Source organism: Phycodurus eques, chromosome 13 (genome assembly GCF_024500275.1).
Source record: "Phycodurus eques isolate BA_2022a chromosome 13, UOR_Pequ_1.1, whole genome shotgun sequence".
NCBI classification, from domain to species: Eukaryota; Metazoa; Chordata; class Actinopteri; order Syngnathiformes; family Syngnathidae; genus Phycodurus; species Phycodurus eques.
This window is the reverse complement of record NC_084537.1, coordinates 4,099,105-4,122,364: the sequence shown is the minus strand read 5'-3', so window position 1 is coordinate 4,122,364 and position 23,260 is coordinate 4,099,105. Positions and strand designations below refer to the sequence as shown.

Genomic DNA, 23,260 nt, shown 5'->3' with positions numbered 1-23,260 from the left:
GAGGGACACGGTCGAACGCCTTCTCCAAGTCCACAAAACACATGTAGACTGGTTGGGCGAACTCCCATGCACCCTCGAGGACCCTGCCAAGGGTGTAGAGCTGGTCCACTGTTCCACGGCCAGGTAGAAAACCACACTGCTCCTCCTGAATCTGGGATTCAACTTCCGGACGGACCCTCCTCTCCAGCACCCCTGAATAGACCTTACCAGGGAGGCTGAGGAGTGTGATCCCCCTGTAGTTGGAATACACCCTCCGGTCCCCCTTCTTAAAAAGGGGGACCACCACCCCAGTCTGCCAATCCAGAGGCACTGTCCCCGATGTCCATGCGATGTTGCAGAGGCGTGTCAACCAGGACAGCCCTACAACATCCAGAGCCTTGAGGAACTCTGGGCGAATCTCATCCACCCCCGGGGCCCTGCCAACGAGGAGCTTTTTAACCACCTCGGTGACCTCAACCCCAGAGATAGGAGAGCCCACCTCAGAGAATCCAGACTCTTCTCCCTCATGGGAAGGCGTGTCGGTGGAACTGAGGAGGTCTTCGAAGTATTCTCCCCACCGGCTCACAACGTCCCGAGTCGAGGTCAGCAGTGCCCCATCCCCACTATACACAGTGTTGATGGTGCACTGCTTTCCCCTCCTGAGACGTCGGATGGTGGACCAGAATTTCCTCGAAGGTGTCCGGAAGTCTTTCTCCATAGCCTCACCGAACTCATCCCATGCCGAGTTTTTGCTTCAGCGACCACCAAAGCTGCATTCCGCTTGCCCAGCCGGTACCCATCAGCTGCCTCAGGAGTCCCACAGGCCAAAAAGGCCCGATAGGACTCCTTCTTCAGCTTGACGGCATCCCTCACCATTGGTGTCCACCAACGGGTTCGGGGATTGCCGCCACGACAGGCACCGACCACGTTACGGCCACAACTCCGGTCGGCCGCCTCAGCAATGGAGGCGCGGAACATGGTCCACTCGGACTCGATGTCCCTCGCCTCCCCCGGAACATGAGCAAAGTTCTGTCGGAGGTGGGAGTTGAAACTCCTTCTGACAGGGGATTCCGCCAGACGTTCCCAGCAGACCCTCACAATACGTTTGGGCCTGCCACGTCGGACCGGCATCTTCCCCCACCATCGGAGCCAACTCACCACCAGGTGGTGATCAGTTGACAGCTCCGCCCCTCTCTTCACCCGAGTGTCCAAGACATGCGGCCGCAAGTCCGATGATACGATCACAAAGTCGATCATCGAACTGCGACCTAGGGTGTCCTGGTGCCACGTGCATGTATGGACACCCTTATGCTTGAACATGGTGTTCGTTATGGACAATCCGTGACGAGCACAGAAGTCCAATAACAGAACACCGCTCGGGTTCTGATCGGGGGGGCCGTTCCTCCCAATCACGCCCTTCCAGGTCTCACTGTCATTCCCCCAACAGAACGATAGAGTCCCCAGCGGGAGCGCTCTCCAGCACCCCCTCCAAGGACTCCAAAAAGTGTGGGTACTCTGAAGTGGTGTTTGGTGCATAGGCAGAAACAACAGTCAGGACCTGTCCCCCCACCCGAAGGCGGAGGGAGGCTACCCTCTCGTCCACCGGGGTGAACCCCAACGTACAGGCGCCGAGCCGGGGAGCAATAAGTATACCCACACCTGCTTGGCGCCTCTCACCGTGGGCAACTCCAGAGTGGAAGAGAGTCCAACCCCTCTCGAGAGGACTGGTACCAGAGCCCAAGCTGTGCGTGGAGGCGAGTCCGACTATATCTTGTCGGAACTTCTTGTCCTCACACACCAGCTCGGGCTCTTTCCCTGCCAGAGAGGTGACATTCCACGTCCCTAGAGTCAGCTTCTGTAGCCGGGGATCGGATCGCCAAGGTCCCCGCCTTCGGCCACCGCCCAGTTCGCATTGCACCCGACCCCTATGGCCCCTCCCAGAGGTGGTGAGCCCATGGGAAGGGGGACCCACGTTACCCTTTCGGGCTGTGCCCAGCCGGCCCCCATGGGTGCAGGCCCGGCCACCAGGCGCTCGCCTTTGAGCCCCACCTCCAGGCCTGGCTCCAGAGGGGGGCCCCGGTGACCCGCGTCCGGGCAAGGGAAAACATAATCCAATCATTTTTCTCATCATAGGGGTCTTTGGAGCTGTGCTTTGTCTGGTCCCTCACCGAGGACCTGTTTGCCATGGGTGACCCTGCCAGGGGCGTGAAGCCCCAGACAACTTAGCTCCTAGGATCATTGGGACACACAAACCCCTCCACCACGATAAGGTGACGGCTCAAGGAGGGGATAACCTCACAATTTAATGATAATCTAAAAGCAATTTCTGAATGCAATGATACTGTAATAGCATGTAATAATGTTATGAATTTACATTTTTAACTCCATGATTTCACATTAGTTGTTGTTAATTAGTTGTTAATATATATAATATATATTGCATTACAAAGCTATATATATATATATATATATATATATATATTGCATTACGAAGCGACGTTGACACCCGTGTCATGTGCCGCCGCCCTTGTGGGGCTGCATGGGGATCAGGGATGGATTTCAAGACAGCGGGGGTGGAGGTGCTGATCTTTTATTGGGGAGGGGGACGTAAGGTGACAAGGGGTGTAGGGGCGATGTCCAACGGTGACCCTTTGCTGTGACACTCATATATTTAACTCGGGTGCTGTCCATTTCTTCTGATCATCCTTGAGATGGTGCTACATCTTCATTGGAGTCCAGCTGTGTTTGATTATACTGATTGGACTTGATTAGGAAAGCCACACAGCTGTCTATAAGACCTTACAGCTCACAGTGCATGTCAGAGCAAGTGAGAATCATGAGGTCAAAGGAACTGACTGAAGAGCTCAGAGACAGAATTTTGGCAAAGCACAGATCTGGCCAAGGTTATAAAACAAATTATGCTGCTCTTAAGTTTCCTAAGAGCTAAGTGGCTAATCTTTAAATGTCAGACGTTTGGGACGACCAGAACCCTTCCCAGAGCTGGCCGTCCTGCCAAACTGAGCAATCGGGGGAGAAGAGCCTTGGTGAGAGAGGTAAAGAAGAACCCAAAGATCACTGTGGCTGAGCTCCAGAGATGCAGTCGGGATATGGGCGAAAGTTCTAGAAAGTCAACCATCACTGCAGCCCTCCACCAGTCGGGGCTTTATGGCAGAGTGGCCCGACGGAAGCCTCTCCTCAGTGCAAGACACATGAAAGCCCGCATAGAGTTTGCTAAAAAAGAACTGAAGGACTCCAAGATGGTGAGTCGTCAGATTCTCTGGTCTGATGAGACCAAGACAGAACTTTTTGGCCTTAATTCTAAGCGGTATATGTGGAGAAAGCCAGGCACTGCTCATCGCCTGTCCAATACAGTCCCAACAGTTAAGGGTGGTGGTGACAACATCATGCTGTGGGGGTGTTTTTCAGCTGCAGGGACAGGACGACTGGTTGCAATCGAAGGAAAGATGAATGCGGCCGAGTAGAGGGATATCCTGGATAAAAAAACCTTCTCCAGAGTTGTCAGGACCTCACACGAGGCCGAAGGTTCACATTCCAACAAGACAATGACCCTAAGCACACAGCTAAAATAACTGAGTGGCTTCAGAACAACTCTGTGACTGTTCTTGAATGGCCCAGCCAGACCCCCGACTTAAACCCAATTGAACATCTCTGGAGAGACCTGAAAATGGCTGTCCACCAACGTTCTCCATCCAACCTGACAGAACTGGAGAGGATCTGCAAGGAGGAATGCCAGAGTATCCCCAAATCCAGGTGTGGAAAACTTCATTCCCAGAAAGACACATGGATGTATTAGCTCAAAAGGGTGCTTCTACTAAATACTGAGCAAAGGCTCTGAATACTTATGGCTGTGTGATATTTCAGTTTTTCTTTTTTAATACATCTGCAAACATTTCAACAGTTCTGTGTGTACATTAATGAGGGAAAAATTCAACTGAAATTATTTTAGCAAATGGCTGCAAAAGAGTGACAAATTTAAGGGGGTCTGTATACTTTCCGTACCCACTGTGTGTTTGTGTGTGTGTGTGTGTGTGTGTACACACACACACACACCAGCTCCAGATGTACCGCACCTCTCGCCCGAACTCAGCTGGGATGGGCACCAGCACACCTGCGACCCTAGTGAGATAAGTGTTCAGAATACGGATGGCTGGATGGGTCAAATTTTTTAAAAATTAATCGACCGATTAACGGGTTTTTGGAATATTATTCTGCCAAATATTGGAATTGGCATCGGCCTAAAAAAAATCCATATCGGTCGGGCCCCACTAGCGACCGTATATTTATTTGATCATTTACATGTATTTTCAATCCTTTTGCAAATAAATAATATGAATTAGAAATTAACATATTTATGTGGGTGGTACGGTGGCCGACTGGTTAGAGCGTCAGTCTCACAGTTCAATTCCCAGCCCCGCCTGTGTGGAGTTTGCATGTTCTCCGTGTGCCTGCGTGGGTTTTCTCTGGGCACTCCGGTTTCCTCCCACATCCCAAAAACATGCATGTTAGGTTAATTGAAAACTTTAAATTGCCAGTAGGTGTGAATGTGAGTGCGAATGGTTGTTTGTTTGTATGTGCCCTGCGATTGGCTGGCAACCTGTTCAGGGTGTACCCTGCCTCCTGCCCGATGATAGCTGGGATAGGCTCCAGCGCGCCCTTGACCCTAGTGAGGTGAAGCGGCTCAGAAAATGGATGGATGGATGGATGGAATATTTCTGTGACTTGCAAGATCTTATTTTTGTCAACTCAGGATCACCATACTTATGTTCTACACTGTAGTATCTGTGACTTTGAATGTGTGTGGCTTTAAAAGGCAGGGCCTAGCCTGGTGAGTGACTAGGAGTCATCAAGTGAGAATGTGGAGTTGGCTGTTGTTGGCTCAGGACCCAAAAAAAAAAAACCAAATGGCATCATTGTTAAATTTGAAGGAAAAATAATTTTGTATAGAGTTACTTTGACTTTCAAGTACATTTCTTTTTTTGCAAATAAATTTTGCCCATTGAAATGAATTGGAATGCAATTAAAGTCTTTCAGACTACCAACACCACCAAAACCTTTTTGGTATATGTTTTAAAATTTTAAAGCTTCCTTGTGACTAAAATTTTTGCTTGGAACTTTAAGCAAAAAAATCGACCAAGAAAATCGACCAAGCGACAGCTTGTAACTTGAAAAATGCGTCTTTCTGTTCCCATTTCACTCAAGTGGCGGCGTATTTGAAGCTCGCTCCTAACTCAACTCACTTGTGTGTGTTGGGGTGTTTGAGATCTCCTTTTTTGGGGTGTCGTCCTCTTCACTTCTCATCTCCTCTGAGTGGATTAGCATAGATGAGGATACTGACAGGCTGACCTTCAGCCCTGCAAAATCCCTCGTCAAAATGCCAAACGTAATTTAGGTGCGAGTAATGTGTTTCTTCTCGCTCACTTTGCCTCCTCACTGACGCCTCCTCCTCGTATTATGTATGTATGCAGAGAAAATGTATGCGCGGCTAATGCCATCAAATTGTCGTTTGCCGACCTTGTGCGGCGTTTGAAGGCGGTAAGTGTGGTAAAGATACGAGTGACCCGACTTAAGAGTTTTTCAAGATAAAAGCCTTCGTTCTGATTAATTTTCTGCTTTGAAATCTGAGATACAAGTGCTGTATAGTGACAGTGACTAAACTCACTCCAAAACAAGCAGAAGTTTGGCAGGTAGTGAACATTTTCAAAAAGGTTTACACGTTGTGCATTTAACCACATGACTGCCCTAAAGTCCACAAGCTTACATAATTGGGAATGCCATAGAGAGGCTAACGAATAGCATCTATAATGCTTTAAGCAATGGATATTTGAACTCAAATTGTTCAGCAACACATGTAGACTGATAAAGTAACAATATTCATTGGCATATTTACTTTATCCTCTGCAAAGAATGACTAATATTTCTGCTGCTTACTGAGGAATGGAGATCTTCTCAATGTACAGTATATCTATTTGTCTGTATTATGGTGCCATCAGGTGGCCAAGGCGCTCACGCCAGAAGGAGCAGCACAATGTCGATTGAGTTGAGGTAGAAAAATGTGTCAAAAACTGGTGAATTCTTTACATTCCATTTGATTATGTCATGACTGTACATTAATAATATTATAGAGGGGAATTTTCTGAAAAACACATGACTAAATTTTAATCTTTTTGGGGAGGCTGTAACGGATTAATGGAATTTCCATTTTTTCAATGGGGAAACATTTTGAGGTACCAGTGTTTTGAGTTAACAGTGAAAATGACTAATATTACTCCAGCTTACTAAACTAAGTTCCATCCATCCATCCATTTTCTACCCCTTATCCGAGGTCGGGTTGCGGGGAGAGTAGTAGACGCCAAGACTTCCCTCTCCCCAGCCACTTCATCCAGCTCTTCCGGGGGGGATCCCGAGGCGTTCCCAGGCCGGCCGAAAGAAGTAGTCTCTCCAGTGTGTCCTGGGTCGTCCCCGGAGTCTCCTCCCGGTGGGACGTGCCCGGAACACCTCACGAGGGAGGCGTCCGCATCAGATGCCCCAGCCACCGGACACCCTGCGGAGGAAACACATTTTGGCCGCTTGAATTCATGATCTTGTTCTTTCGATCACGACCCACAGCTCGTGACCATAGGTGAGGGTAGGAACGAAGATCGACCGGTAAATTGAGAGCTTCGCCTTTCGGCCTAGCTCCTTCTTTACCACAACGGACCGATACAAAGTCCGCATCACTGCAGACGCAGGACCGATCCGCCTTTCAATCTCCCATTCCATTCTTCCGCCTGTCAATATCCCATTTCATTCTTCCCTCACTTGTGAACAAGACCCCATGATACTTGAACTCCTCCACGTGGGGCAGGATCTCATCCCCGATCTGGAGAGGGCGCGCCACCCTTTTCCGACTGAGGACCAAGGTCTCAGATTTGGAGGTGCTGATTCTCATCCCAGCCGCTTCACACTTGGCTGCAAACCGCTCCAGTGAGAGTTGTAGATCACGGCTTGATGAAGCCAACAGAACCACCTCATCTGCAAAAAGCAGAGCTGCAATACTGAGGCCACCAAACCGGATCCCCTCTATGCCTCGGCTGCGACTTGAAATTCTGTCCATAAAAGTTATGAACAGAATCGGTGACAAAGGGTAGACTTGGCGGAGTCCAACCCTCACCGGGAACGAGTCCGACTTACTGCCGGATATGCAGACCAAACTCTGACTCCGGTCGTACAGGGACCGAACAGCTCGTATCAGGGGGTTCGGTACCCCATACTCCCAAAGCACCCCCCCACAGGACACAGTCAAATGCCTTCTCCAAGTCCACAAAACACATGTAGACTGGTGGGGCGAACTCCCATGCTCCCTCATGGACCCTGCCGAGGGTGTAGAGCTGGTCCACTGTTCCACGGCCAGGACAAAAACCACACTGCTTCTCCTGGATCTGAGATTCAACTTCCCGACGGACCCTCTTCTCCAGCACCCTTGAATAGACCTTACCAGGGAGGATGAGGATTGTGATCCGCCTGTAGTTGGAACACACCCTCCGGTCCCACTTCTTAAAAAGGGGGATCACCACCCCAGTCGGCCAATCCAGAGGCACTGTCCCCGATGTCCACGCGATGTTGCAGAGGCGTGTCAACCAGGACAGCCCCACAACATCCAGAGCCTTTAGGAACTCCGGGCGAATCTCATCCACCCCCGGGGCCTTGCCACCGAAGAGCTTTTTAACAACCTCGGTGACCTCAACCCCAGATATAGGAGAGCCCGCCTCAGAGAACCCAGACTCTGCTTCTTCATGGGAAGGTGTGTCGGTGGAATTGAGGAGGTCTTCGCTGTATTCTCCCCACCGGCTCACAACGTCCTAAATCGAGGTCAGCAGCGCCCCATGCCCACTATACACAGTGTTGGTGGTGCACTGCTTCCCCCTCCTGAGACGCCGGATGGTGGACCAGAATTTCCTCGAAGCCGTCCGGAACTCTTTCTCCATGGCCTCACCGAACTCCTCCCATACCCGGGTTTTTGCTTCAGCGACCACCAAAGCTGCATTCCGCGTGGCCAGCCGGTACCCATCAGCTGCCTCAGGGGTTCCAGAGGCCAAAAAGGCCCTATAGGACTCCTTCTTCAACTTGACGGCATCCCTCACCATTGGTGTCCACCAACGGGTTCGGGGTTTGCCGCCAAGACAGGCACCGACCACCTTGATCTGTCAAAAAAAAATCTAATAAAATCTGGCCAATTTTTGTCAATTTGAAAAGGGCTGATTAAATCGGCCAGCTGCTTAATTGGTCGGGCCCTACTTTTAATGCTATTTTTCAGTCTCAGATTAGTCAGTCCATTTTAATGAATTCCTCAGCATTTCAGTCTTTCTGTCAAATATGTGCCTTGGCTCAATAAAGTTTTTGGAATGTATCTCATAATGATTGTCTCTCAGCTCCACAGTGACAGTACGTTCTCAAGGTGCCTCTCCACGCAATTTATTATTCATAATCTCATTTCAATCCCCTCGCCCGCCTCGGCCGTAATTGATAACCCGTCGGCGCTGTAATCTCAGCAGGAAGTGGTCAATCATTTACATTTTTTACCATGGGGAGTACAAGTGGAAGTTGGTAATATCCTTCCTGGTAATGAAGCCGCGGCCGTGATTAGTGGTGGCTAATTAATTAGTCACAAGCTCGATTCTGATTCTCGCTTCCTGTGACATCACTAAAGCAAATGTTGACATTTCGCGCCATCCTGATGAGCATGCCATCTCAATTTTAACCATCCTTGCCGGGGCCTGATGAGATGAGGCGGTGAGGTGGCCTGATTGGCCCCTCTCCAGGGCGCCGACCTTGATTACCGTTGCACTCACTGAGATCCTCCCCGCCTCCAAGCAGCCCCACACCATCTGCCATCTGATTTCTTAAAGCAACGAAAAGAATGAGGAGGTGCAAACATGATTCACTTTTAAGGATAAGATGCAAAACGCTATGATACGCTGCTACCGTACCATACAATACTGGATGTTCAATATGGTACGGTACGATACAGTACCTAAGGTACAATAATACAGTGGTTCTCAAAAATTTACACTCAGTACCACCTCAAAAATATTTGGTTCCCCAAGTACCACCATGATGACCTGCATTAAAGTGTTCATCAAAAATATGGCAGGACAGATATGGATTTTTTTTTAGGCCAATCCCAATATTTGGCAGAAAAAATTTCTGCTATCCGATTAACCATGCGATTAATTAATTAATTATAAAAACATATTTTGAATAAAATTACTACTTTATTGATCCCTTAATGCTTACAACAATAAATATATCAATCACAGGCAGAACATTTGAACATTTTACACTACTTTCTTCTTTATTTAACTTTACAAAAAAAATAGGCACAAATAATTGACTGATTTTTTTTTTTAGATTTTTAAAAAAAGTTTGTTTGAATATCTTTATCTTTGTCTTATGTAGTAATGTGTAAGAAAAAATCTGCAGAAATTGGCCGATTCTTTTGCTGATTGTTGCAGTCCCCCCTCACGCCCCTCCACACAAACACACCTTAATACATTACAACCTAAGAAACTTAATGGCGTAGGTCCCCACGCTGTTGAGGTGTTCTAGGATGAAGTGCAGTCCCAGGTTGACTTCGTCATCCACAGACCTGTTTGCTCGGTAGGCAAATTGCAGGGGGTCCAGCAGGAGTCCTTGTGATGCTCTTGAGGTTGTCCATCACGATGCGTTCAAAAGACTTCATGAACACAGATGTCAGGGCGACAGGCCTATAGTCATTCAGACCCAAAATTGCAGGTTTCTTGGGGACTGCGATGATGGTGGAGCGTTTAAAACAGGATGGAACTTCACACAGTTCCAGTGATGTATTGTATTTTGGCAGCTGATTTCTAGCGTGATTGTACAGGGCTCTTACTCCACTCGATAGGCTTCCTCTTAAGCCTGGCGAAGTTGCTTAAGTTTGGCAGTGAACCACGGCTTGTTGTTATTGAACGTGCGAAATGTCTTTGTTGGCACACACACACCTGCACAGAAACTGAAATAGGATGAGAGAGTGTCCGTATATTCATCCAGGCTGTTTCAAAGACACTCCAGTTTGTGCAGTCTAAACACTTCTTCACTGTTTTCACCATAGGTTTTGCACATTTAAGGTTTTGCCTGTATGTTGGTATTAAGTGAATTAAGCAGTGATCAGACGAGCCCAGAGCTGTGGAGGGGATAGCACGGTATGCGTCATTTAGCACAGTAGAGCAGTGGTCTAAAATGTTGTTTTCCCTGGTAGGACAGTCTATGTGCTGCTTGTATTTAGGGAGTTCATGGTTGAGTTTAGGTTTGTTAATGTCCCCAAGAATAATGAGGTTGTGAATCTGGGTGTTTTTCTTTTTGCCAAGTTCGTTTACGAGCCTTAGCAGTGCGGCCTTCGTGTCAGCCTGGTCGAGGGATGTAAAAACACATAAGGAATTTGTCTCCGGTAGTTGGAGCCGCTCTCGTACGACAACAGACAGTCAATTGACAGAGAACACTTTTGAGACATAAAGACATTGACAAAAAACTAAACAAAAAAAAACAACACACTGAGCAATAAAGGGTTGCTAGTTGTCTGGTAATGCCGGTAAATAATATATATATTTTTTGACAATTGTGCAAAAGATGCACTTAGAGCAGTTCGAATGACTAATATTGCAATAGTCCGGTGCAATGACCATTGTCCAAAGGGCGCCGAGACTTCAAGGAGTGTATGCAGTTTAAAGTGACGAGTAGTATGATAATCTAGGACAATGTTGATTGTGCAAATGTTGCAGATACTCCTCGATCAGTGTGCAAATGGAGCAGATGCTACTTTGGCATGAGTGGCCAGTATTGGTCAACAACAGATATGCAAATAGTGCAGCGTGGCGAGACTACTACAGTGAGTGCATGAGTAATATATAATTGGCCCCACAGAAATGTGACAACGAACTCAAAGTAAAAAAATTGCCAGCAAGTTGTAATGGAATTGGAATGGAATTCACACTCACATTCACACCTACGAGCAATTTTGAGTCTTCAATCAACCTACCACGCATGTTTTTGGGATGTGGGAGGAAACCGGAGTGCCTGGAGAAAACCCTCCCAGGCACAGGGAGAAGATGCAAACTCCACATAGGCGAGGCTGGGATTTGATTATATTAAATACTTATATATTATATTAAATACTAATAATATCAGCAATGTTGTGTTTACAGTGTAGTGCTGAATTTTAAATGATAATTTTGAGATCAGCAGAGTAAATGTTTTTAAAATTATATAGCTTTGTTTCTTGTATATATTATGTTGTGTATGTTATTTTCTTTTAATCAATTTAGCTTGGCTAATGATCCATACAACCCATTCAAAAATACTTCCTTTATAATGTTTACACTTTATATCGCAATATATACCGTGACCATTGCCCAGTCCTATTGCAATATATTGTGTTAGGTCATGATACGATACATTTTAAGATACGGTACGACACCGTAAGCTGTTATTCGCTAAGGTACATCATTATTTTTACGAACCCAACCAGGACTTAAGAACTTTATTCAAAACAAATGATTACTTTTGAACGGGCTGCGTTATTCCCTTCGCAAAGATTTCCTCCAGTAGCGTCTGTATCAGCTTTACGGGAGCGATTGCTCCCCGGTGCCCGGCACTTGCTCGTTTCATGTCCGCCACGCAAAAGCTCTTCAAAGGCTGCGAGTGACATTTAGTGCTCCCTGTGTTCAAAGAGCGGCCCCGCCTTTGCACTTCTCCTTTTTTTCATAATTCATCAAACCCTGCCTGCCAGCCCCTCCCCGTTTTTAGAACGGTTGCTTCGGGGAGGTTTGCGCCTGTAATTTCTTTTTCTTTTTTATTACTTAAAAATCTCTGTGAAATCACACCCTGGGAACACCCTGGACTGGTCGCTATCCACGCGCAGGGCTCACAAACGACGGACAGGTCGCCAGTTAACTTCAGAGCAAATACAAACAACAGTTGGAGGTAACATTGAAAATGCACCCAGGAATGCTGAAGCCCACATTCGAACCCCAAACCTGTGAGCCAGACGTGGTAACAACTAGTAACACCGTGTTACCTTTAGGACAACCAGTTTTTTGAAATAAAATCCAGTTAATATCACGGCAATTTGTGCCTTTGTATCTTGGCACTGTAATACTGTTGCCTTGACAACCACACCTTGTAGTGTGACATGTGATTAGTGATGTTTTTGTCGTGCGTGTGTGTCTTGCTTGTACTGCTACCATGACAACCAAACCCTGTAGTGTGTCATTTGGTTAATTCCAGGAATTCTCAAAGGTTTGTGATAATTCTGTCGTGTGTGTATGTGTCTGCCTTTGCATGCCTGTGCCTTTCTGTGTCTGCGTGTCTTTTTCTGTGTGTGTGTTTGTCTTTTTGTCTGTCTGTCTGTGTATCTTCATGTAAGTCTGGACGAGTGTGGATTTGCGTATCTTCGAATAGCTATTTATATGTCTGTGATTTGTGTGCGTCTGTGTGTGTGTCAGTGACTTTGTCTGTGACTGTGTGTGTCCGTGTGGCCTTATGTGTGTGAGAAACTTTGTCTTGGTCCTAGTACCTGGTGCGAGTACCTAGTGCTAGCACAGTTACCGTGACAACCAAGTCTTGCATTGTGTCATGTGGTTAATGACGGGAATTCTCAATGGGAATGTTGAGGTGAAGATGTTTGGAAAACTGATTACGTCTTAAAAATCACACACACGCTTGTGTTGTGTTGTGTGTGAGTGTGCTCTCACGTTGGCGGTAATAAGGAGCTAAGTGTTGCATTAGCACCTTGAAGTGTAAATAACTTCTTGTATTGCCTATTTGACCCACATAACCTGACTGCGTGTGTTATTGGTAATCTCTTCTTTTTTGTCACTCCTTGTGTTTGCACTTTAATCTGCGCCTGATAAAATACGTGTTTGTTTTCTTCAGCTGCTTCAGATTCAATATCCTGTGCAAAGCAAACCTCGGCAGGCGCGCCGCCACCTCTTCGTCTTCTTCTCCCCCGTGTGTGTTTTTGCGTCACAAAGAGATCTTTAAGCTTTGATATTATTTATCAGTGGTAGCTGTCGGAAGAGCAGAGAAGATGGTGGTGAATATGAAAGTGATTGAAAAAATAAGTGTGTTCCTTTGAAAGCATGGAAACAAAAAAACATTTGGGATGCTTAGTGTTGTGGTGTGAGTGCCAGGTCACTTGTTAGCACTGTGAGGCCTTGTCATGGCGGCGAATGTTGCACAGAAGAAGATGGCGATCGTGCTGGGTTCTGTGGGATAAGAAACCTGCTATGCATTTGATACACAAATGCAAGTTTTTAATTTATCTTAAAACAAAAAAAGAACAATTTGTTAAATTGTCAATTAATATAATTATAACTGTGATTAACTATCTTTTATTTATTTTATGTGCATAATATTAACAATACATTTAGCCTTTGAAAAAGTAATAAACTTTAAAATGTTTTAATGTCTTTTGAAAGAGTAATAATAATAATTTATGTCATCATAACTACACGTTTTATGTAAAAATATTAACAATTAAATGGAATAAGAATATTGTGTAATTCTTTTCTAACTTATATAATTGTAACTGTACATTTCATCATTTCAAAGAGTAAGAATAGAAATAAAATGTTTTACTTTAAAAATGATTTTACAATTTATATTAACAGTTAAATGTATTTGTATTTAATAATTAAGTTCAATATGTTTAACTTAATTAATATTACAATTATAAAAACAATGTTTTAAATATGCATTAATTTAGTTTAATAACTAATATTAATAAATAATTATTATTATTTAATTAATTACAACTACATTTTATATTAAAAATAAACTATTTTGTTGAAAATGTTTGAAATATTTTATCAAATTTATTACTGCATTTATTATGTGAAAAATAAACAATAGTGTGATTTGTATTGTATATAGGTTTTCATAATTTTGCGACTTATATAATAATAATAAATACACATTATATAATAGGGACATTAACAAATACAAGCATTTATAAATATGTTTAATAATCATAAATTATATTTATATGAATAAATACAATTATTTTAACTTCTAATAACTACAGCGTCTATCATTAAATACACGTTTTTGATAAAATGGCAAATAAATTATAAATTAATTTATAATTTTTATAATTGACATTTAAATGTTTCAATATTTATCTTTTTAAAATATTTGTTTTATCTATTTGTTCATTTATGTAATTGTAACTATATATTTTATTTTTTGAAACATAAGAAACCTAAAATATTTTATTTAATAAATATTTATTGAAATAATTTTATAATTTTTGGAACCATAACTACAGATTTCATAATAAAATATTAACAAGTAAATGTTTTATTTAATAAATGTATTTTAAATTATTTTATAATTTATCTATGAGTACACCCTAAGTGTTTGTTAATGAACTAAAATATATTTTATATTATGATTTACATAATTCTGCATTTTATCATAGCGTATTTAATGGGTACAATATTCCTATTGTTGTATTTTAGAATATTTATTATAACAAGACAATGTATTAAAAAAAATCTAACTTTAAAATCCTATTAATTAGTTTACAGTTTACTGTAATTTATAAAACATCGGGATGGACGAATTACTGAATGTATTGCCAAATTTGGTGGTGTTTTTTTTTTTTATTTGCCCACATAACTCCAAAAAATTATGACAATGTAATAAAAACATTTTGGGTACTCTGGGACAGCCTAAACTGTTGAAAAACATGTAAATGTTCCAATTTACATATAATATATACACATGTAAACATCAGGTACATGTCATATAAACAGTGCACATACGTATTTAGCTATATAATATCACTGTAGTTAGCAATACATAAATAGAAAAGTGCTGGAAAGACATGGATACATGCAAAGAATATAGAAGCCAATAGAGTTTCCCAAAATGCATCAGTGTGTCACCGTGATGTCGCCGATGCGGCCGCGGTCACACTTCACCATCGATTATGTCGACAGTGTTGATTATCTCGCCGTTTCCTGCTCGCACGCTGCGGAATGTAAACGCACCTTGACGGACACACGGCAGTATTTACGGCGACAAGCGGAACCAACATCGCTAACCAGGTCACCTTGGATTCGTTGAACCCACTTATATGTACGCGCACACACGCACTGGACAGTTTGAACGGGGCTTACTGAAGATTGGCTGGTCGCCCTTGTTGCCCCATTCAGTTTTGATACCTTTCACACAGACAAGGGAATCGGGAAGTACCTGGCTTTCTCAGGCTGTGTGAAAGGGTCTATGAGAGAATTGCCAGGTAACCCTCATCCGCAAAATCAATGTTGATATCTTTCACACAGACAAGCAAATCTGGAAAAATCTGGTTTTGGCATGTACAGTGAAAGGGGCTGCAATGATATTGCTGGGTCACTCATATCCCCACAATCAGTTTCAATACCTCTCACACATACTATGTAAGCGAATCTGGAAATTTCAGGCTTTGACCTAACGAGTGAAAGGAGCTGCTAGAAAATTGGCAGGTGGCTCTTGTCTGGCCATTCCATGTAAGTACCTTTGACATATACCAACAATACTGCCAAAAGTTGAGCAGGTTGCCCTCAACCTCCTATCAGTACCTTTCACACAGACAAGGGATTCTGGAAAAATCTGGCTTTGACTTGCAGTGTGAAAGAGGCTGCCAGGAGATTGGCAGGTGGCTCTAGTCCAACCATTCCGTATCTGTACCTTTCATACAGACCAATGATATGGTAAATAGCTAGCTTTAAAGTGTAAAAGGACCTACTCGGAAACCTACTCGGAGGCCTTTGTGCCTCCATTCCCTGTTAGCACCTTTCACACATATCATTCCGAGATTGCACTCAGTCCAACTTTGAACTTCTGTGTTTGGAGCCGCCGGTGCTCCCTTGGCGACAACGTGCAGGGATTCGGGTTCACGGTGTTAAAATTTGAAGATGGATGACATTGAAGCAGCTTTTTTAAAATCAAATCACCTGATGAGTTGCTGCTAACGAAGAGCCGCAGGATGAGACGTGGCGGCGAGATCTCTTATCGTGGAATTAGCTGCAACGGCAGCATCACCGCTGTGCGTGCCTGCGGGCGCTGTTGATGATGTTGATGCTGCTGCTGATGTGTTTGGGCATGGCGGTGGCGAGAAGAAGAAACAAGCCCCCAGGTGGAAAGAGGCTCACTGCTCAATTTGCAACTTTACCTGTGAGTGTGTGAAAGGAAAACTGTGGCGAGTGGACATAATTATTGGGACACACTTTAGGAAGTGAAAAAGTGAAGAAAATGTGGAAATGTAGGAGGAAACTTACAATAAATAAAAATACGGAAAAATGTGTATTGAAACATAAGTATTGGAACACCTGCAAGAAGTGAAATGAGAAGAAATGCCGAAAAAATTATTTGGACACTCACAGAGTGTCCAAATAATGGAAATAGTGGAAAGTGGATGATATTGTGGACAAAAGGTTTGGAACACATACAGGAAGTGAAAAAAGAAAAGAAAATACAGACAAAAATATTGGGACACAAGACGAAACAGGGAGCTTGGACAAAAGCATTGGAACAACTACAAGATGTGTAAAGTGATGAAACTGTGAACAAAAGTGTTAGGACACATACAGGAAGCGGAAATGTGGAGTTTGGACAATCATTATTGCACATACAGTGAATAAAAAGATCAAATGTTATTGGGACTAGGGCTGTGCGATATTGGGGAAAAATGGCTTTGCAATTTTTTGTTTTTAACCCTGCAATATATATTGTGGGATTAAAAAAAAATACAGAATAACGTACTTGTGATGTGAAAACCAGTGCACATTTCTCTTTTACGCTCTGTTTTTTCTCTCTGTTTGGACAGTTCATTTTAGTTTCAGTAGAAAAGGAATTATGCTTCTTAGAGCACAAAAGTATACTGAGTCATGTGTATAAAGTCTACCTTTCTTTAAATGCACTGTAGTATTGAGTAGATAACAGGAAACCGGAGTACCCAGAGAAAACCCACACAGGCAATGGGAGAACATGCAAACTCCACACAAGCGAGGCCGGATTTGTCATTAGCACGTAACTAACACAATTCATTTGTTTTTAATCAGTTATTTTACTCACGTTTTAACAAAATATGTATGAATATTTCTATATTTATAGTTACTGCAAGACAGATTTTTTTTTTTTTTTTTTTACACCCAAATTTGTCCATTCACAAATGCCTTAGCCCTCCTGGTCCCCCAAGTGTAATCTGTTGCATCATGCGTTCGCTCGTCACATTTGGAACACATCCATCTGTCCGTCCATCCATCCATTCATTTTCTTGCGCTTATCCAGACTCAGGTTGCAGGGGCAGCACCTTAAGCAGGGAAGCCCAAACATCCTCCCCAGCCACTTCATCCAACTCTTACAGGGTATCCCGAGATGCTCTTAGGGCAGCCGGGATATGTAGTCTCTCCAGCGTGTCCTGGGTAGTCTCCGGACCCTCTTCCCAGTGGGACGTGCTTGGAAGACCTCCCCGGAGAGGTGTCCAGGGGGAATCCTAATCAGATGCCCAAGCCACCTCATCTGGCTCCTCTCAATGCGGAGGACCAGCGGCTCGAATCTGAGACACCTCCCCTATGACCGAGATTCTCACCCAATCTCTAAGGGAGAGAGCATGGACACCCTGCGGAGGAAGCTCATTTCGGCCGCTTGTATTCCTGATCTTGTTCTTTCGGTCACAACCCATAGCTCGTGAGGATAGGAATGTAGATCGACCGATACATCGACAGCTTTACCTTTCGGCTCAGCATGGTGGCCCTGGGCATCCACCTGTGGGGGGAATCCAAATGGTGTCTGGGGGGGAGCATCAACAGCCCTCACCCTATACATTTTCCTGGGCAAGCCTTGTTAAGAGGGGACAAAAAACTTCAAATCGCATAAGGCTTCTTTTTGGAATGCGGCTTTCTGCCTGAGCATGACTTAGGTGGTTGGCGATTAATTGTATTGTTGTTATTGCATGCGTCCATTAATTTGCGTCCAGTTATGATAGACATATGCAGCCAATTACGTGCTGATCGAAGAAACAACTGTCAAGGGTGGTTTTTTTCTCACCTTCCAGGTGGTGCAACTAAATGCGAAATGGCTGCTTCAAACCCAAATGGCCTACTTCCTGTGAGTCCCTGAGACTCTTTTGTGCGCTTTGTCACTTTGTGATGATAGACATCCACCAAATTTCATGTTGATCGATGAAACTGGTATTAGGGGCAGATTTATTTTATTTTATTATTTTATTTATTTTTTTACTTTTCAAGGGGTGGAATTAAGTGTGACAAGGGTGCTTCAAACCAAAATGGCCGACGCCCTGTTCAGTTTCAGGCATGGGTTCTTGAGACTTTTTTGTGCGTCTTGTTATAATATACATATGCACCCAATTTCATGTTGATCAGACACACAGGTGTCAGGGGCTATTTTTTTCTAACTTTCCAGGTGTGACGTTCCTAACTTTCCTAAGTGCAAAATGGCTGCTTCAAAGCAAAATGGCTCACTACCTGTTAAACGTCATGCATTGGTGTTTGACACTTTTTGTGCGTTCTGTCATGATAGACATTTGCACCCAATTTCATGTTGATCTGAGGAACTGGTCTCTGGGGCAATTTTTTTCCAACTTTCCAGTGGGTGGAACTAAGCGGCAGATGTGTGCTTCAAACAAAAATAGCTTATTTCCTATTTAAATTCCCAGCATGGCTTCTTGAGACTTTTTTGTGCTTTCTTTTACAAGTGGAGTCCCTGCTATCACATTGTAATGAATAGTTGCTGTGAACTGAGTACTTATATACTACAGTATAGCATCATATATTAGCAGGAGCACAGTGAAACACACATCCATAATAATAATAATGATAATAATAATAATACTGGCGGCACGATGGACGACTGGTTAGAGCGTAAGCCTCACAGTTCTGAGGACCTGGGTTCGATGCCTGGCCCCACCTGTGTGGAGTTTGCATGTTCTCCCCGTGCCTGCGTGGGTTTTCTCCGGGCACTCCGGTTTCCTCCCACATCCCAAAAACATGCATTAATTGGAGACTCTAAATTGCCCGTAGGTGTGACTGTGACTGCAGATGGTTGTTTGTTTGTATGTGCCCTGCGATTGGCTGGCAACCAGTTCAGGGTGTACCCCGCCTCCTGCCCAATGACAGCTGGGATAGGCTCCAGCACACCCGCGACCCTAGTGAGGAGAAGCGGCTCAGAAAATGGATGGATGGATAATAATAATAATAATTATAATACAGTGATGCCTCAAGATAGGAGTGAACCCACTACTAGTTTTTCGAGATACAATCTGTCATTCTATGGATTTTTTGCATTGACTTGCAAGCAAAAATATGAGATACGAGCAATATTCTATGGTGGTAACTCAACTCGCTTTACAACTAGCGAGAGGGGAGGGCTCACTTCTTGCTCTGCTGGATCTCAGTGCTGCTTTCGACACAGTCGATCACAGTATTCTGGTTGATCGTCTGAGACACTGAGTGGGGATTAGGGATACTGCACTAAATTGGTTTTATTCTTCTTTTAGAGCGAACATTTGCATCACCATATGTAACTACTGCTCAGCTCCCTCTACCCTGGCCTGTGGTGTACTGCAAGGTTCGGTTTTAGGCCCAATTGTATTCTCTATCAATATGCTGCCCCTTGGCCAAACAAGCGTGCACCATAAAGTATCCTTTCACTGCTATGCAGACGACACACAGATGTTCCTTCCTCCTGAGACCACAGGATCCGAGAAGCCTAGGCGGTTTTAATGAATACCTCTCTGACATCAGTTGCTGGATGGCGCAAAACCTCCTGCAACTTCCATCCATCCATTTTCAACACCGCTTATCCTTGTTAGGGTCGCGGGGCGCTGGAGCCTATCCTAGCTGACTTCGGGCGAACACCATCAGTGACTCTTCCTCCAAGTTAATAACTCAAAATTTTAAATAATTATTTTCACCTCACAAAATACCACTGACATTATCAAATCTAGCCTTGGTTCCTTCTCCGACAACATCAACGACAAAGCCAGAAACTTGGGAGTCATTTTGGTTGAGATTTCTCTTTCAAACTCATATCAATCAAGTTGTCCACGTTTCTTACACTCACGTAGCATCTCCATCCATCCATCCATCCATTTACAAACAGCTTAACCGAGGTCGGGTCGCGGGGGCAGTAGCTTTAGCAGGGACGCCCAGACTTCCCTCTTCCCAGCCACTTCATCCAGTTCTTCCGGGGGGACCCCGAGGCATTCCTAGGCCAGCCGAAAGACGTAGTCTCTCCAGCGTGTCGTGGGACGTGCCCGGAACACCTCACCAGGGAGGCGTCCAGGAGGCATCCTAATCAGATGCCCGAGCTGGCTCCTCTCGATGTGGAGGAGCAACGACTCTACTCTGAGATCCTCCCGGATGACCGAGCTTCTCACCCTATCGCTAAGGGAGACCCACAGCTCGTGACCATAGGTGAGGGTAGGAACATAGATCGACCGGTAAATCGAGAGCTTCGCCTTTCGGCTTAGCTCCTTCTTTACCACAATGGACTGATACAACGTCTGCATCACTGCAGACACTGCACCGATCTGATCTGCCTGTCGATCTCCCGTTCCATTCTTCCCTCACTCGTGAACAAGACCCCAAGATACTTGAACTCCTCTACTTGGTACAGGAACTCATCCCCGACCTGGAGAGGGCACGCCAACCTTTTCAGACTGATGACCATGGTCTCAGATTTGGAGGTGCTGATTCTCATCCCAGCCCCTTCACACTCGGCTGCGAACCGCTCCAGTGAGAGTTGGAGATCACGGCTTGATGAAGCCAACAGAACCAGGAGACCCCGGGGATGACCCAGGACATGCTGGAGAGACTATTTCTTTCAGGTGGCCTGGGAACGCCTAGGGATCCCCCCCGGAAGAGCTGGATGAAGTGGCTTGGGAGAGGGAAGTCTGGGTGTCCCTGCTAAATCTACTGTCCCCGCGACCTGACCTAGTATAAGCGGTAGAAAATGGATGGATGGATGGATAATGAAGAAATAAAAATAAAAGCAAAGACTTCACTGATCACTCTGAAAATGAGATCTGCACAAAATGTCAGACATTTTCTGCTCGTCATTGTGTTATACAATAAAAGTTGTATTTAAATGATGGAGTCGACACCAGCAAGGTGTTAAGAAGACGCGATGCTTTACTTCCTGTGATTTATATTTACTTCAGCTGCGGTGATCAACTAACGTCATTACATCCCATGCTGTCGCCGGGGCGACAGTACGGCGCTACGTTCCCCCCTCTTGCCCACTCCTGCCTGCCTCAGCATTTGAGGGATGGCAGTTGTTTTCTTCTCATTATACGACTCTTGAGATGCAGCGGCGAGGCTGTGGGGGGTTCGCGGGGGCCGGCCAGGGTGCTTAATGGCAGAAATAATGAGCCAGTGGTGCTTGGAGCGCTTCATTCTGCCGGGCTAGGCCCTTCCCTTTTGTCCGGAGTGAAAAATGAGGTGTTTCTGGCTGCGTTTTCCCCTCTCAGCTCCCAGCTTACATTGAGTTAACATAAAGCACAGCTCGGGAAAGGGGCCGCCCTGCGTGACAAATGAAGCGTCTCTGTGTGTTTTGGAGGGAAAATAACGGCAGCCTTAGTGTCCAAATGAGATTAGGTTTTTTTTTTCACCAACTTCCTAAGGGCCTTTTTTTTGTTGTTGTTTTTTGCATTTTTTACACAACAACAAGGAAAGATGGAATATTGTTGGAGAAAAACATAATAATCTGATGAGAATTAATTTCCTTTGCTTTGCTGACATTTAAAACCAAGTCGAGAACCATTGCAAGAACCTAGTCAAGAACCAAGTCAAGAACCTAGTCCAGAATAAAATCAAAAACCAAGTCAATAACCTAGTCAGAAACTAAGTCAAGAACCATGTCAAGACCTAAGGCAAGAACCAAGTAAAGAACCTAGTCCAGAACTAAGGAACAACCATATCAAGAACTAAGTCGAGCCAGGTCAAGAACCTAGTCAAGATCCAAGTCAAGCTCTACTGCAAGTGAAGAACCTAGTCAAGAACTATGTCAAAACCCAAGTCATGAAGTGAAGAACCTGTTCAAGAAGAGAGTCAAGAACCTGTCACGTACGTGGTTAGGGCGAGGGCGAGTAACACAAGGTAAGAACATGGTGGACCCAATTGCAGGGAAGCAGGGAGGCAAGGCAGGAGTGCGGGAGTCTCAAAATAATATTTAATCTTAGAAAAGGAAAAACTGAACAAAGTCCCACAACAGATACCAATCAAATCAAAGTAACAAAGAAACACTCGAATATCTAAAACTGGAAACAAACTATGACCTGTGAGTAAGACGTGGAATAGAAAGGGAGAATAACACCTGACAATGACATACCACAATGATAAAGACAACTGACGACTATGACATGGCAAAGACATGTGACAACGACAATGAACCGACAAGAACTGAAAGAAACCAGGGAACTAAATACAAACAGATAGATGAGACAACGAGGAACACCTGGACAAGACATGAGTGGCTGGAGAGAGCTGATTGGTCGACACAAAGCAGACGAGAACAGGTGGACACAACAACTTAATGAGCACACGACAAACATGGAACACAGGAAAACATGGAACAAAACTAAACACAAGCCAAACCAAAACACCATGACAGAACCATGTCAAGAATAAAGTCGAGAATTAAGGACTTTACTCGTGCAAAAGTCTCTTTTTTTACGTGCCTGGCTTGCGCGCCCTCAATGTGCACGGATTCTCCTGTAATGACCTCTGCCACACCACCGTGCATACCTGGCTTGTTTGCGCGTAACACCTTGAGAGGCGTGACTAGACGTTTTTGGCCTTAATTCTAAGCGGTATGTGTGGAGAAAACCAGGCATTGCTCATCTCCTGTCCAATACAGTCCAACACTGAAGCATGTTGGTAGCAGCATCATGTTGTGGGGGTGTTTTTCAGCTGCAGGGACAGGGCGACTGGTTGCAATCGAAGGAAAGATGAATGTGGCCAAATACAGGGATATCCTGGACGAAAACCTTCTCCAGAGTGCTCAGAACCTCAGACTGGGCCGAAGGTTCACCTTCCAACAAGACAATGACTCTAAGCACACAGCTAAAATAACGAAGGAGTGGCTTCAGAACAACTCAGTGACTGTTCTTGAATGGCCCAGCCACAGCCCTGACTTAAACCCAATTGAGCATCTCTAGAGAGACCTTAAAATGGCTGTCTACCAACGTTCACCATCCAAC

At 44.6% G+C, this 23,260-nt stretch overlaps 1 protein-coding gene across 5 annotated transcripts in view; it reads left to right on the top strand.

The window, feature by feature from the left end:
* The window catches only part of LOC133411982 (receptor-type tyrosine-protein phosphatase N2-like), a 149,588-nt gene that overhangs the window by 44,419 nt on the left and 81,909 nt on the right, over positions 1–23,260 (top strand). The window lies entirely within an intron of this gene.